This window comes from Capsicum annuum, chromosome 7, assembly GCF_002878395.1.
Source record: "Capsicum annuum cultivar UCD-10X-F1 chromosome 7, UCD10Xv1.1, whole genome shotgun sequence".
NCBI classification, from domain to species: Eukaryota; Viridiplantae; Streptophyta; class Magnoliopsida; order Solanales; family Solanaceae; genus Capsicum; species Capsicum annuum.
The window spans coordinates 77,596,915-77,614,988 of NC_061117.1; positions in this window are offsets into that span (position 1 = coordinate 77,596,915).

Below are 18,074 nucleotides of genomic sequence, written 5' to 3' on the forward strand. Positions count from 1 at the left end.
TTCCACTTTGTTTTGGATTATATATTTATATATATATATATATTATATATATATCGAAACTCATTTGATATGGGATGAGAGTGGTCAGGGTAGGGTTTTGGGGTGGTTTTCTGTCCTAGTTAGGCTTGAGGCACCGATACGACTAGTTCCTCGTATAAGTTATCTCATATTGGTATCACAACCCTAAGTTCATGGTCAATTAGGATTCCATTAAGCCATGTCGAGTAGAGTCTCTTTTAAGGGTATGTAGTGTGCCACAATCATAAGGGAGAGGCTATAAGGCACTTAGGAATATTTCTCTTTCTTGTGTTCTGACTTTAAGCTGTAAAGTCTAAGGTCATGAAATCCTCTCTAATTCCTATTTGTTTGATTTCCAAATCATGCCTCAATGATTTGATACATATGGAAACTCCTTTGTCCCAACTAGGTACAATATTAATGGGACACAATCTACGTATATGATTCATACTCGGTCTAGTGGTCTACTCCCTGATTGTTCTAGAGTTTCACTGATTCTCTCTAATCCTCATATGGCCGACATGATGAATGTAGAGTTTCGTCAGTCGATTTATATGATTGCTCGGTTGGTAACTTCTCAGGCCGAACATGGTGCATCTTCTACTCCATCTTCTTAGGCCATAAGGGTTGGCCAGTCATGAGGTTGAATCTTCTAAATTTCACTTCTGTTAAGGTGGAGGATTCTTAGGGTTTTCTGGATAAAATGGAAAAGATTTTTAGGGTAATGCATGCCCTGAATGTGGAATGGTGGAGTTTTCTGCCTACCATCTAAAGGATGTGGTATACCAATTATATAAGGAATGGGATAGGGAAAGAGATAATGTTGAGGAGTCATATCTATGGGACACTTTCTCTAATGCATTTCAAGACCTCTTTTTTCCTCAAGAGTGGAGAGAAATAAAAGCAGAGGAATTTGTTAATCTGAAATAAGGGAAGATGATCGTTAAGGAGTATACCTTAAAGTTTCACCAGTTATCTTGGTATACTTCAGAGATAGCGTTGGCTATGAGAGTTAGGAAGAGAAAGTTTATCTTAAGACTGTCTCGTGAGTTGATCCTCAGAAGTAAGACTGCAATGATAATAAATGACATATACTCTCTAGGTTAGTTATTCATATGCAATAGATAGAAGAGGAAAAGAAAAAGCAAGCTAAGATAGGGGAAAGGTAGGGTAAGAAGTTTAGGTTCTCTAAGGAGAGTGGTGGCCAATAGCAAAATGGTATGGATGGATGTAAGTGTCCATAGAAGAAGTGGGGGAGTTTTGGCTCTTTCTCCACAACTAGTACTCCATACTGAAGCCGTCGGGTGATAGGTGTCAGCAGGGTGGCAACAACTTTAGGGAACAAGATGTCCAATCTTAGTCTAGTAAAGTACAATTGGCTTTATCGTGTCCTTCTTGTAAATTCTATGGTCAGTTGCATTGGGGTTTTTGGGATGAAGGGTAGGATAAGTGCTTCAAGTGAGGTCAACTAACCCATATGCTTAGAAACTATCCTATTGGTAAGGTTGCCTATGGGGAAATAAGGTTCTTGTTGTATTGTCCTCACCTCTAGCACTAAAGGGTGAACTATCTAGCTCTGACACTGTCAAAACTGTATATATACACTCAATACCCAACAGAAGTTTGAGGTATCACGTGATGTTGTGATTGGTATGTTTAAATTTTTTCTATTGTAATGTATATTGATTTCTCTATCTAGGGTCAACTCTTTCTTATGTGATGAAATTTGTGACTTTATATTTTTGTTTTGGTCCCAACATTATTTCAGCCACTTTTTCTATTTCTACCTCAGTAGGTGACTCTGTGATTGCTAAAAAGAGTCTATAGGGGGTATGCGGTAGTTTTTGGTAGTAAAGAGACCTTGGTGGATTTGTTTGAACTAGATATGGCGGATTTTGATGTTATTCTAGGTATGGATTGGTTACACTCCTACTACACATCCTTAGACTGTCGGACTTGTAAGGTTGTCCTTCGCTTCCTATTGAGCCAATGATTGAATGGAAGGATGGTTCCCTAACTGCTAAGGGGAATTTTATATCTTATCTTAGAGCTCTGAGATTAATCTCCAAAGAATGTCTCTATTATTAGTCGGGGTTAAAGATTGTAACTTGGAAGGTCCTTTTTTACATTCTATTCCAATGGTGAATAAATTTCCTGAGGTCTTTCATAATGACTTTCCTGATGTTCCCCCTGATAGGGAGATTGATTTTGGGATTTATCTGGTTTTTGACACTCATCCAATTTCTATTCCAACTTATAGAATGGCTCCGGCTGATTTGAAGGAGCTTAAGGATCAACTAAATAATTTTTTGGATAAGGGTTTTATCCATCAGAGTGTGTCTCCATGAGGTGCACTGATGTTATTCATGCATAAGAAGGATGGTTCTCTTTGAATGTGTGTTGACAATCCGTATTTGAATAAAGTTATGATTATGAAAAATTATCCTCTTCCAATGATAGATGACTTGTTTGATCAATTACAAGGTGTCGAATTCTTTTCTAAGATTGATCTTCGATTAGGGTATCATCAGCTTAAGATTAGGAAGGTGGATATCCCTAAGACTGCCTTCCGTACTCAATATGGTCACTTTGAGTTTCTGGTTAAGTCTTTTGGTTTGACCAATGGCCCTATGACATTCATGGAATTAATAAATAGAGTCTTTTATCAATTTCTTGGTCTATTTATCATTGTGTTTGTAGATGACATTTTGGTGTACTCTAAGATTAAGGTGGAACATGCCAACCTCCTTCATGTTGTGCTATAGATCTTAAAAGAGCAATAGTTGTGTGCCAAGTTTTTGAAATGTGAATTCTGGTTGAACATTTTCACTTTTCTTGGTCATATTATTTCTAGTGAGGGGATCATGGTGGATCAACAAAAGGTTGTAGTGGTTAAAAAGTGGCCTAGACCCGCGACTCAAATCGACATTCAGAGCTTTTTTGGTTTGGCTAGACATTATAGGAGGTTTGTAGAGAGTTTATTTTCTATAGTTGCCCCATTGATTAAGTTGACTCAGAAAAAGGTGAAGTTCTCTTAGTTAGATGCTTGTGAGGGAGGATTTGAGAAGATGAAGGATAAGCTAAATTTGGCTCTGGTGTTGACCTTACTTGAAGGTATTGATAGGTTAGTAGTTTATTATGATGAGTCCTAGGTGGGACTTATTCATTTTTGGATATAGCATAGTATGGTGATAGGCTATGCTTCTAGGCAGTTGAGGGTTAGTAATAGCAACTATCTGACTTATGATTTGGAGTTGTTAGTTGTGGTGTTTCCATTAAAACTCTAATGACACTATTTGTTTGGGGGTTCACGTGGATATCTTCTTAGATCATAAAAACTTGCAGTATATGTTCACTCAAAAATAGCTTAGCCTCAGGCAAAACAGATGGCTTAAGCTTCTCAGGGACTACAACATGAGTCTTCATTACTATCCAAGAAAAGCTAATATAGTTGCTAAAGCTCTTAGAAGGTTATCCAATAGGAGTCTAGCTCATGTGGATAAGGAGAAGTGGGAGTTGGTGAAGGATATTCACTATTTAGATAACCTTGGAGTTCGTCTCTTAGACTCTAAGGATAGTAGTGTGTTGGGGCAAGAAGTGGTTCGGTCATCTCTTAGCACAGATATCAAGGAAAACCAAATATTAGATCCTATTTTGTTATAGATCAAGGCTAATGTTGGTGGGCAACAGCTGATGGCCGTCGAGATTTATAATGATGGTACATTGTAGTACCAAGAAAGGTTGTGTATTCTGTACGTTGATAGTTTGTGAGAAAGGATCTTGGATGAGGTAAATAAATCAAGCAATGTTGTTCATCTTTGTTCAACAAAAATGAAGCATGACCTCAAAGAGATGTATAGGTTGATGTGTATGAAGAGGGATCTAGAGGACTGTATGGCCAAGTGCATGATGTGTCAACAAGTAAAAGTTCAGCACATGAGGCCCGAAGGGTTGTATCATGAAATTAAGTTGCCTATATGGAAGTGGAAAGTGGTTAAGATAGATTTTGTTACCAGTGTTCCTCAATCTCAAAACTAATTCAATTTTATTTGGGTCATTGTGGATAGGATAACAAAGTCAGCTCACTTTTTTGCCAGTAAAACTAACTTTTTAGATGAGAATTATATGAGGTTGTACCTCTATGAGATCGTGAAGATGCATGGGGTACTTGTTTCTATCATCTATGAATGTGGTACGCAGTTTTCATCTCACTTTTGGTGGTTATTTTAGAAAGGGTTGGCGACTAAGGTTAGTTTGAATACTGCTTTTCACTAGCAGACAGATAGGCAGGCATAGAAGAATAGATTGATGTTTGAAGATATGCTTCATGCATGTGTGATTGACTATGGTGGTAGTTGTGTTGAACAACTACCTCTTGTAGAGTTTGCTTATAACAATAATTACCATTCTAGTATTAGGATAACCCCTTTTAATGTATTGTATGGTAGGAGGTGTAGCTCTCCTATTGGATGGTTCGAGATTGGTAAGGCTAATATATTTGGACCAGACTTTGTCTACCAAGTTATGGAAAAGGTAATGGTGATTTGGCTTAGGCCTAAGGCTGGCCAAAGTTGCCAAAAGTCTAATGCGGATGTAAGGCATAGAGATTTGGAGTTGAGGTTGGGGATAGGGTGTTCCTAAAGGTATACCCTATTAAAGGAGTAATGTGGTTTGGAAGAAGAGGAAGCTTAGTCCCCTATATGTTGGTCCCTATGTGATCTTGAGGAGGTTTGATAATATTGCGTATGAATTAGAGTTGCCTTCTAGTTTGAGCTTCATTCATCCGGTGTTTTATGTCTTTATGTTGAGAAAATATGTAGGTGATCCTTCATCAATTGTTCCTTTGGAAGGGTTGGGTGTTTCGAATTCTCTATTTTATAAAGAAATCCCTATTTAGATCTTTTATTGGAAGATTTGTTTGTTGCAAACCAAGGATGTGGGGTTGGTAAAAGTTCTATGGAGGAACCACAAGGTGGAAAAGTCTACTTGGGAAGCGAAAGAGGACAGGAAGTCCAAGTATCCACATTTATTTTCCAATATAGATATTCATGCTTAAGGTATGTTTTTATTATCATATCTTTGTGTTCTAACCTGGTTAAAAGAAGGATTGATTCCTTACATCTTTGTTTCCTAACTTAGTTAAAGTTCAGAATGAAGGTGTTGTGGTTTAAATCATGCTTATACTGCCTTATGCATCATTCGGGGATTAATGATCCAAGTGGGGGAGAATTGAAATACCCTAGATTCTAGTCCTTAGGAAATTTCTCGATTTTGAGATTCTAGACATCATACGGCTTGTGGATACAAGTCATATAATAGGGTACAGTTTAGGGGGTCTTGGTTTTATGTTAATTAGTGTGATTTGGATTGTTTTTATAAAAGGTACGAATGAATCGTACTAGTCATATGTTGGGGTACTAGTCGTACGATGTCCATCTTATGATGCGTTAGGTGATTCTATTCTACCTAAGGTACAGTTCTAGGATACTTATCATATGGTTGGATACAATTTTGCCTTCGTGGTCGTATATTGGACAGTTTTGGGGTCAAAGATAAGTCTTAAGGTACGAGTGGTAGGTACCACTCATATGGTAGGGTGCGGTTGGAAGGGGTGTCGGCATACCCTCTTGCGGGAATTTTATCCAATTTAAGTTGGGGGTATTCTTGACAGTTATCCTATTTACCTCTTATGACCCTATGACTTAAAACACTATTGAGAATTTATTCAATCTAATATTCTAATCTTAATCACTGAAAAACTCTCTCGAAACTCTTTCAAGCTGTTGAGTTAAGCAAATGCTAGGGTTTCCTCCAAGGTGGTCTATTAAGGATCTAAATTGTGATTTCTCTCTATGTTGTTTGCAATCTAAGGCATGCTACTCCTCCCACATTGTTATTTCAACTAAAGAAATGACTTAATGTATGGTTTTCAAGGCATAATTATGGTATGGTTTTGGGTTTGAAATATATGTTGGGGGGGGTTGTTAGAAATGTTTGGTTATGGTTTTCCCAAGTCTTAATTATGGTTTTTCATGTTTTATTGGTGGTTTGAATATATGGTTGCATGGGAATAGTTAATTGGTACTTGGTTTTGGCTTTGGAAACTATATTCCCTCAACATGTTTGATAAAATGCCTATGAGAATGTTTTTGTTACATTGTTGAACTTTTTAAAAAAAATATTGCATGGTATAACTTGGTAATGGAGCTTAAACTGGATTGGATGGATTTAAATGGTTAATTGGTATTGTCTTGGTGGTCTTGTTTGATTTAATTGATAGCCTTGTGGGGTACACGGGAATCCCTAAAGTAAACTTAATAATAATATAATTATGGGTACATGGGAATCCCTTCTTTAAATGGTTGGCTAAGGACATTTCTTGTATGCTATAGTCGATATAACAATACCATTTCTTATAGCCTTAGTTAATAAAGAATGGAATTGGCAGTTTGGTTGTGTTCTAATTGTTTTAATTGGTAAATAAAGGTTGGGGGAGATACCAAACTATGAAGGTGCAAGTCCAATGGACAGACAATGAAAACTCGTGTTTACCTACATAAGGATTAGTCATAGTGACCATATACTTATGGATTACATGGGAATCCCTTAAGTTACACTTGTATATATGTATCATGGAACGCGAAGGGTACATGGTCATCCCCTACCCCTATGGTATCTCTGGTTCATATGGCTACACACTTCGGGGCCCATTCAGGGTTTGACACTGGACCTGTATAGCCCGTGGGTGGTTCTAAGATGGTTAATCTACACATCTAAGTTAATGGCTTTAATGGCATGCTATACCTTATTCCCTTTCCCGGTATGGAATATATATATATATATATGTGTGTGTATGTATGGTTGTAAATGGATATGATTGTTTACTTGATTTTAAGGTTTGGCATTATTTTATCCTTATCCTTAGTGCATGCTAGCATTCACCCGCTAACCTATCTCCGAGTGTTGTATCCTCATACAGTGAAGGAAACGGTCATACTACTCCTATTGCTCAGTGATTGAATTTGGGATCAGCTTGTGTTGGGTTGAAGTTGTGAGGTTTGATACACTGGAAGTCTCAATTTCATGTAATGGATTTCTTTACATACTTTAGTCATTTCATAGACTTTGGTTTTGTCTATAGTCGGGGGCATGTCGCGATCAGATATTGCTTTACTTTTACAGAGCGTCTTTGTGGGACTACTATGGGTTGGTATGGGCGGTGTTGGTATTGTTCTCATCCTTGGCAGTGGTATTGGAATCATGGCTAATACCAGTTGACTATATTTTATTTATGACTGTTCCACTTTGTTTTGGATTTATTTATATATATATATATATTGGAGCTCATTTGATATGGGACGTAGGGCGGTTAGGGAAGGGTATTGGGGGTGGTCTTCGGTCCTAGTTGGGATTGAGGCACCCAACACAACTAGGCCCTGGTATGGGTCATGTCATTACCAGTACTTTTTCTTATATTACTTTTGGTTCCAATGGTATTTGATATATTGTGGATTGATTGACCAAGTCAACATATTTTATTCTTATTCAGATGTCCTTCAGTATAGAGAGGTTGTCTCGTATCTATGTTAATGGGATAGTTCTTCTGCATTGTGTGCCTATATCTATCATTTCAGGCTGGCGTTTGGTTTTCACATCTAGATTTTGGAGAGCTTTTCAGGATAATTTTTGTACTTAGGTGGATCACTGTACAACCTTCTATCCTCTGACTAATGGGCAATCAGAGTGGACTATTCAGATTCTTGAGGATATGCTTCAACCCTGTGTTATAGATTTTGGAGATTAGTGGGAGCAGGATGTAGCTTGGGTGGAGTTTGCCTATAATACTATATACCATTCGAGTATAGATATGGCACCTTTTGAGGCTTTATATTGTAAAGGGTATTGTTTTCTGATTGGATGGCTTGAGACTTTCGAGATTAGACCCCGTTGTACTAGCTTACTTCAGGAGTCATTGGATAGAATGTGGGTCATTAATGATTGGCTGAGGGAAACTCAGAGTAGGCAAAGGATTATGCAGACCGTAGACTTTGTTCCTTGAGATTTTTTATAAGGTTTGGATATTTCTCCGTGTACCTCCCATGAAGGATGTGATGAGTTTCAGAAGAAAAGGCAAACATAACCCCTAATATATTGGACCCTTTGAGATTCTTCGTACAGTTGATAAGATTGCTTATGAGTTAGCCTTACCTCTATATTCTACTGTTATTGATCAAGTTTTTCATATTTTTATGTTGGTGTGATACATTCTTGATCCATCTCATTTTCTTAGATGAAACTATTTCAGTTGGATGAGTAGTTGACCTTCGTGTAGGAGCCTATACTCATATTTGCTAGTGATGTCAGACAATTGCGCACTAGAGAGATTCCTTTGGTTAAGTTTTAGTGGAAGCACTACACAGTAAAGAAGGCTACTTGGGAGATCGAGAGTGAGATGCAAGACCCAGTATCATTACCTGTTATAGGCTTCAGTTACATCCTAATCCTTTAATTTCACTGACGAAAGTCCTTTAAGGAGTGGATATTGTAATTACCCATCAGGTCATTTTATATATTTCGTTCATTTTTGTCATTTTGAGCTTTCTTACAACTGCCCCAAATCATTGATTACTTGTTGGAACTGACATTTAGGTTACCATAAAGTACATTTGGCTTTTAGAGCCAATTTCTTATTTTGAAGCCTTCGCTAGTTCAAATTGTCTTCCATGAAAAAAATTCTATGAAACGACCTCGTATTCAAATTCTGACAATTCCAACAACTCTGAAAGGTAAATTTTAGGTTAGCAAGACCCTTGCTTTGTGTTCTGAGGCTTCCAAACTCATTTCGAGATAATGTCCTGAAGTTAAGAAAAATGGCACATGGGTGTGGAACCCAGTTTTCATCAAAATGACCTCAAACGAAAATTTTTACTGTGCCATTGAGTCTGAAACATCAAATTTGATAAGTTAGCATATTCCATTTGAAAATACGGGATTCTGGATGAATCTTGAGGGGTTGGCAGAGACTTGGAAAAATTCCTATTCTCAGCTGGTGTTGGTGCATAGCTTAAGCGAAGGGGACGCTAAAGTCGCCGGCCCATCGGTTAAATGACTGGGTTGGCCTAGCAGAGGTCCACTTAAGTAGAACCCATACCAATTAAGCAGTACTCGTGCAAGCGCCAGTTGTTGCTTAAACGGCCCAATGTCTGCTTAATCGACACCCGCATACCTAACAGGGTTAACCCCACTAAACCTAGTTTTCACCATTTTTCATTCATTTCCCAGAATATTAAACCCTCAAATGTGGGAAAACTTGTGAGAACCATTGGTGGGTGATTTTGGAGATTTGGTGAAGTTAATATACATGTTTATTTTTTGAATTTGGGGTAAGGTTTAATTAATTTGTTGATAGAATTTTTCATCTTTTTCTAAAATCCCTAGAAGCCTTGTTGCTTGATTGTATAACCATTAGAGTTGGGAATTCACCGTTTTTCAGGGTAAATGTTTCTTTAGCATAGAGGGACTTCTTGTTGACTTTGAAAGTGCATTTTCGTAAATGAACCTACTTGGGATTTTTATGTAATTTTTGACACAAAGCACAATAGTGAAATATGGGTATCATTTTTCCCAGTGATAAATAGATTGTGATTTTAAGTGTGTGGCACCGTACGAAAGCTTCTCGAGAAAGGAAATTGGTCGTTGAGCAGATTCTTCGAGGGTTCTACCAGCATCCAGGTAGACTAGACTTACCTTCCTCATAGATTAGCTAATATGAAGTATAATTATGATATTATACTTGATATGTGATGGGATTGAGTCTTTGGAAGCGTGATTGGTATAATTAGTCTTATTTGGACTGTTTAGGCTATTTTGGAATCGTAGTTTAGATGAAATTGACCTAGTTGCTAAGATTTTTAGTTGGATTAACTTAGTTTCTCATGTTTTAGGAAGAATTTCTCTTTAGGCTATCTATATGACGAGACCCCACCTAGGACCATGTCATAATGGGAGTCCCAAGTCTGACCAGATACCACTGCCGTAACCCAACCGAACCTCCAGCCACCTGCCCTAAGTTGGCTGAATTTTGAGTATGTAACAAGATAGTGTAACAGATCACATGAAGACTATGGGATAGGATCACAACCGTTACCGACCCAACCGAGTCCAACCATCTCGTACCAACAATCCAACCATACCCAACCAATACCAAAACAAGGGCAATACACCAAAGATGTTCCAAAAACATAGTATAATTAATCACAAAATAAAATACGATGGAAAACCAACAATATCGTCCAATGAATTCAGCCTTCCAACTTATTCCAATTCCATGGATGACACCAATACCGATACCACCCATTCAAACCCATAGTAGTACCACAAAGCCTCTAACCAAAAAAGTAATAAAATCTGTTTTGGACATGCTCCTAACCATGGCCAAAACCGATATCCAAAATAAAATCAAGTGTCTAGAAATATCTATAACATGAAATGGGGCCTTCCGAAAGAATGGAAAATCACCACTTCAGTCCAAATGTTGATCCCCTGATTCAATCACTATGTAGGAGGAGTAGGATGGCCGGTTCCTGCATAGTGTGGGTATACAAACGCCAGTAGACGGGTTAGCGGGTGGACGCTAGCATGATCTCAAGATAAGGATATAATAATTCCATTTATAAAACAAAGTAAAACCATCCATATGCACACAACCATGCATATATAAATATACATATATATATGACCATGCTAAGAAAGGGGACTTGGTTTAGTATGTCTTTAAAACCTTTATTTGCCTGTGTAGCTTTGTTGTCCTAAACCACCCACGGGCATATGGGTTGAGCTCCTCCTGCTGAAAGTTCCTTAGTGCTAAAGTTGTATGACCAGGAAAGAAAATCTAGGATGAATAGTACATCCCCCAAAATATTATGTAACATCATGCACATAGTCACCAAGACCAACCTCACATCGACAAATATGAGTTTCCAGTTTTGGTCACTCCGGGACCTCCACCTTCCTTGGGTTTGCTACACATCCCGCCATTATTTCCCAATTAAAAACATTAGCAAGCAAACAACAAATCCATTTACAATTTATTAACCAAGGATATTTAGTGGTTGTATCGTCATACCTACCATACATGCAAGTATTATCCATAGACAACCATTTATAGGCTTTAGGGGACTTCCAAGTGCCTTTCCATTTACCATATTAAATACCTTAGGGGATTCCATGTACCCTAAAAGCATAACTATTTAGCCATTTACCTTTGCAACCCATTTAAACTATGCATAATTTCTTTACCAAGTTTTAAAACAAGAAAGAGTTCTATTAAAATAGTCAATGCAATGAAAACATTTATTATAGGAATTTTGTCAAACACATTGGGGGCATAATATAACCAAAACTAATTTCAAATACCATTAAAACATTCCTATACAATCCAATCATCCAAAACCACTATTAATACACATAAAGAATAATTAAAATAATGGAAAACCATAACCAACCATTTGATATCAAAACCCCCAAATCATATTTGAAAACCAAAATCATACAATCAATGAAGTCGTGAAAACATTCATAAAATGCATGCTTTTAGATAGAATTAAGAATTAGGGAAGAGAACATGCGTTTTACCAAGATGATGATGGAAAGAAATCACCAAGGAAAGCCCCAAATCAATCCTCTAGTTGAAACCCTAGTTTCCCTTGCCCAAAAGCTTTTGAGAGAATTATAGAGTGTTTAAAAGAGTTCCTAATTGTTAATGAATGGAATAATAGGGTAAATAACCATTCAAGTAGGTTAGAGGTTATGGGACATTATTAGGATATGGGGGAAATATCCAGAATACCCCTACTTAAGTTGCACGAAATCCGGCCACAGGGGTACGACTGACCCTCATGAGTCGTACCCTCCAAAATGAATAGTACCCTTCACTCGTATCCGAGCCTCAACCTTTGGATCAAATGTTGTTCAACATACGACTCATACAACTAAGTAGTATGCAAAGCATATGATCCGTACCCTTTATCCGTAGCCCTATAAAATTTAAACCAAGGAAGACTTTGACACTGTCCACCATACGAGTCCTGGGTACCACTCATACCCTGGCTTAGGGCTCATGGTTAGCCACTCGTACTTAGATCCAACCTAAGTAACAAAGTCTAAGATTAAGTTAAGGAACCAAATGATTTGTACCTATTAATACAATTTGTACCCCTAAGTCATATCCATTCAAGTAACCAAAATCCATCCCACCAACCAATACTGGTCAGCATACGACTGGACCTTACCATCCATACCCCAACATATAACTCATACCCATGAGTCGTATTGGGTCCAAAGACCAGAATTCCAAGAAATTTTCTAAGGTCTAGCAACCCGGATGTTTTAGTCTCCCACACTTGGAACATTCGTCCCTAAATGATGGACAATGTTGGGGTAACCACACACACGAGTCATTTGCATTTTCAAGTATATTTCTGATCTTTAACAAACTTTGAAAACAAAGAGGCAAAGATATTAATCTTTCCTTTAAAAAATTCAGAAAATAAAGATGTGTTAAAAACACATACCTACCGTACGAATCCCAGGAGCAAAAAACAAATGTTGATACTTGGACTTCATGTCCTCCTCCGCTTCTCATATATCATCTTCCACCGTATCGTTTTGCCAAAGAACCTTAATTGTAGCCACATCCTTGGTTTGCAATCGAGAACCTGCCTATCAAAGATTTCAACGGGTACTTCTTCATAAGACATGAAATCTGTGATACCCAGTCCTTCAAAAGGAAAAACCGAAGGAGGATCATCAATATACTTCCTTAACATGGAAACATCAAAGAGCGAATAAACCATGCTCAATCAAGAGGGGAACTTTAGCTCATAAGCAACACTACAAACTCTTTATAAAATATCATAAAGACCAACATACTGGGGATTGAGCTTTACCTTGTTACCAAACTGCACTACTCCTTTCATAGGAGATACCTTGAGGAAAACCTTATCCCCACCCTCAAACTCTAAGTCTGTATGCCTAAAATCCGAATAGGACTTTTGGAGACTTTGGGCATCCTTACTCCTCTCCAGAATCACCTTCACCTTCTCTATATCTTGGCAAACTAAGTTTGGACTAAGCATGTTTGCCTCACCAAGATCAAACCCACTAATAGGAGATCTACACCTCCTACCATACAATGCTTCAAAAGGGCCCATACCAATACTAGAATGATATCTATTGTTGTATGAAATCTCCACCAAAGGTAAATGCTCAACCCAATTACCACCATAATCAATCATAATCCCAAAGAATATCCTCTAATGTCTAAACAGTTCTCTTCACTTGCCTATCTATCTGCCAGTGGAAAGCAGTACTCAGACTCACGTTAATACCCAACCTTCTCTGAAAATATCGCCATAAGTTAGATGTAACTCGCATGCCAGAATCAAAAATAATTGAAACAAGCACCCATGCAACTTTACAATCTCTTGAAGATACAGCTTGGCATAATCCTCCACCAAGAAGGTAGTCCACACTGACAAAAAGTGCACAGACTTAGTCATCCTATCCACGATGACCCAAATCGAATCATATTGATTTCTAGACTAAGGAAGATGGGTAATGAAGTCCATATTGATCACTTCTCGTGAAAAATAAGGAAAATCAATTTCTTGATACAACCTTTCTAGCCTCATGTGCTCAACATTGACCTATTGACACACCATGCACTTATTGCAAAAACAGCCACATCCCTTTTTATTCCATTCCACTAATAGATCTCCTTGAGATAATGATACATCTTAGTTGAGCCAAGATAAACAACATAGCGCGACTCATGTACCTCAGCCAAAATCCATAGTCGTAAACCATCGACATCAAGAATACACAACCTCCTTTGGTACCGTAAGTAGCATCACCGTTAATCTTAAACACCATTGCCTTTTTCCTACCATAGTTACTCTTTATTTTCATCAATATAGGATCTAACAGTTGCTTCTCCTTAATTTTCATACCATGAGATGATTGAACCACTTCTTACACCATCACTCCACCATCGTTGGAGTCCAAGAGGCAAACTCTAAGATAAGCCAAAAGGCAAATATCCTTCATTAATTCTCGTTTTCCTTTGTTCACGTGAGCAAAATTCCTCATGGATAACCTGCTAAAAGCATCAACAACTACGTTCTCAGTACCTGGATGGTAGTGAAGACTCATATCACAGTCCTTGAGAAGTTCAGGCCATCTCTTCTGCCTGAGATTAAGCTTCTTCAGAGTGAACACATATTTTAGACTCTTATGATCAAAAAAATATCAAGATGCACACCATACAAATAATGCCTCCATATTTTTAAAGCAAACACAATCGTGAACATCTCCAAATCATGTGTAGGATAATTCCTCTCATGCACTTTCAACTTCCTGGAAACATAGGCAATCACCTTCCTATATCGTATCAACACAAAACCAAGCCCTACCCAGAATGCATCACAATAAACCACAAGTCTATCATTGCTTTTCGTCAAAGTCAGAATTCGAGCTGAAGTTAACTTATCCTTCAAATTCTCAAAACTCCCTTCACAAGCATCAAACCAAGAAAAGTTGACCTTCTTCTAAGTAAACTTACTCAAAGGAGCAGCTATCGATAAAATGGTTTCCACAAACCGCCTATAATACTCGGCTAAACCCAAGAACCTCCAAATATCGAATGGAGTCATGGGTCTAGGCCATCTCTTCACAATAGCAACCTTTTGTGGATCTACTATGATCCCCTCACTAGAAAGAATATTATCCAAGAAAGTTACAACGTTCAACAAAAACTCACACTTGGAGAACTTGGCATACAACTGTTGTTCCTTTAAGGTCTGCAACACCATATGCAGGTGATAAACATAATCCACCTCACTCTTTGAATAAACTAGAATGTCATCAATAAATACAATAATGAAAAGATCCAAATACTGACGAAAAACCATGTTCATCAGATCCATAAATATCGCCAAAGAATTAGTAAACCAAAATGATATTACCATAAACTCAATGTTCCCATACCGCGTACGAAAATTCATATTAGGGATATCGACCTCCTTAATCATTAGAAGATGGTACCCAGACTAAAGAACTATCTTAGAAAATTACTTTACACCTTATAACTGATCAAATAGATCATCTATCCTTGGAAGATGATACTTTTTCTTGACCGTCACCTTGTTCAACTGCCTATAGTAAATGCACATCCGAAGGGAACCATACATCTTTCACACAAACAACACCGGTGCACCTGATAGAGATATACTAGGATGAAAAAACTCCTTATCTAGAAGATCATTAAGTTTCTTCTTTATTTCCTTCAACTCAGCTGGAGCCATTCTATACGGAGGAGCAAAAATTGGATGAGTGTCTGGAACCAGATAATTACTAGGAAGATGATCCAAAAGGAAATTTAGAAACTCATTAACTACTAGAACAGACTGAAAAAAGAAGGACCTTTCAAGTTAGAATCTTTAACCCGGACCAAGTGATAAGGACAACCTTTAGAGATTAACCTCTGAGCTCTAAAATAAGGAATAAATCTCCCTTAGGTGCTAAAGACCACCCTTCCATTATATAACTGATTCGCTAAGGAACCTAAAGATAACCCTATAAGATCGACAATCCAAAGAGGCATAAAAAGAGTGAAACTAATCCATACCCAGAATGATATTGAAATCCACCATACCCAAATCAAACAAATCTACCAAGGTTTGTTTGCCACCATTAGATACCACAGACCCCCTATACACTCTCTTAGTAATAACAGAGTCACCTACCAGGGTAGTAATAGAAAAGGGGATCCAAAATAACTTCCAAATAAAAACCAAAAAATATATCCATATAAGGAGTCACATAGGAAAGAGTGGACCCTGGATCAAGCAAATAATATATGTCACGAGTGAAAAGATGTAACATACCAGTGAAAACATCAGGTGATGCCTCAAATTCCCATCAGGATGCTAAAACATAAAACCTATTTTGACCAACACTAGAACCAGAAAAAGTATCAGAAGTAGATGCAACACCACCAGGTGTAGGACTAGAAGATGAAACCACAAAAATCTTATTCGCCCTCGTAATAACCGTATTAATCAAAAAATCCCTAAGCTGATGGTCTTCTGGCCACACTTGAAGAATTTATCCCTTCTTTTATTACAATAATCCTGATGAGGATGACCACAAAACAGATAAAGAGGGCATGAAAAAATTGACTAACCTCTGCTTTCCTGATATTGGGAACCATGCACCCAAAAATTGTCACCACCTTAATGATGCTTGTCGCCCTCCTTGTAAGAGCACTAGCAGAAAAGAAAGAACCAGAACTCTCTCACTTATTTTTATGCCATTTGCCACTATCCTAACCACCTTGAGACTTCGCACCTTCCTGGTAAAAAAACTTGCTCCTCTTACCTTGTCTATCTCCAAACTCTACCTATTTCCTCTCCTCATCCTCTACCCACTGTATATGAACAGTCAACGTAGAGATTTCTATATCTCTAATCTTCAAGGAAGTCTTGCTATCTAAAGTAAAATCCCATTTTAACCTAGCAGTGAACTTTCTCATTCTTTCTCTTATGTAAGCCACTAAATATGGAGCATACCTTGATAATCAGTTAAACTTCAAGGCATATTCCTTGAAAGACATCCTTCCTTTCTTGTGGTTCACAAAGTTCTCCATCTTTGTTTCCCTCAACTCTTGGGGAAATGACTAATCTAAAAAGTCCTTAGAAAAAGTATTCTATCGATTCTTACACACCACCCCTATTCTTGTCCCACTCTTCATACCACTGATATATAATATCTTGGAGTTGATAAGTTACAAAGTTCACCCCTTCCACATTAGTAGTATGCATTACCTGAAATATCTTGTCCACTTCATCCAAGAAGCCATATGGATCCTCCTCTACCTTTACTCCAGAAAAAGTGAGAGGACCCATCTTTATAAATTGGCCAACCCTTATAGCCTCAGCAAACAAAGTATCAGTCACACCCCGCTCATCCTAAGCAGTAACCATCTAAGTAATAACATGAATAGACTGATGGAATTTTACATTAGTCACCTTGCCTTGAGGAGGACCAGTAGCAACTGGTTGAACTCTAGAACTATTAGGGATAGGACCTTGATATCAAAGATGAACCCCAAAAGTAGGATGCACCCCTTCAGCATTACCCCAAATGGGATAGAAGAATTTTCTTGTGTTCCAAATCTATGAGACATGATCTAAAAAATGAACAAACAAGTATTAGAGGAGATTCCAGGACTAAGACTCCAAGATTGAAAATAGAATACCAATAAAGTTAAACATTCCTAAATGCCTTGTAGCCTCTCCCTTATGAATGTGGTGTGCTACACCTTTAAAAGAGACTCTACTCGACACAGCTTTGTGGACTCTTAATTGACCATAAACCTAAGCTCTAATACAAACTTAGTGAGACTTGACTGGGGCCCTTGTCGTAATAGGTGTCCCAAGTTTGACTAGGATTGGAGAACACCCCTATAACCCAACCCAATCTCCAGCCGCCTACCTTGAGTTGGCTGAATTTCGAGCATGTAACAAGATAGTGTAACAACTCACATGAAGACTCTAGAATATGATCACAACTATCACCGACCTAATCGAGTCCAACTATCCCATACCAATAATCCAACTATACAAAACTAATACTGAAATAAGGACCATAAACTAGGCCTTAACCAAAGAAGTTCCAAAACATAGTATAATTAATCCCAAAATAAATACTATAGAACAAACAACAATATCATCCACTAATGTCAATCCTCTAAAATATTCCAATGCTAAGGATGACATCAATATCGATCCTACCCATTCCAACCCATTGTAGTACCACAAAGCCTTTAATTAAAAGAGTAATAAAATCCAGTTGGGAAATGCCCCCAACCATGGCCAAAACTAATATCCAAAATAAAATCAAGTATCTAAAAATATCCACAACATGTAATGGATCCTTCCAAAAGAATTGAAGCTAACCACTTCAGCCTAAATTTTGATCCCTAAGTTAATCACAAT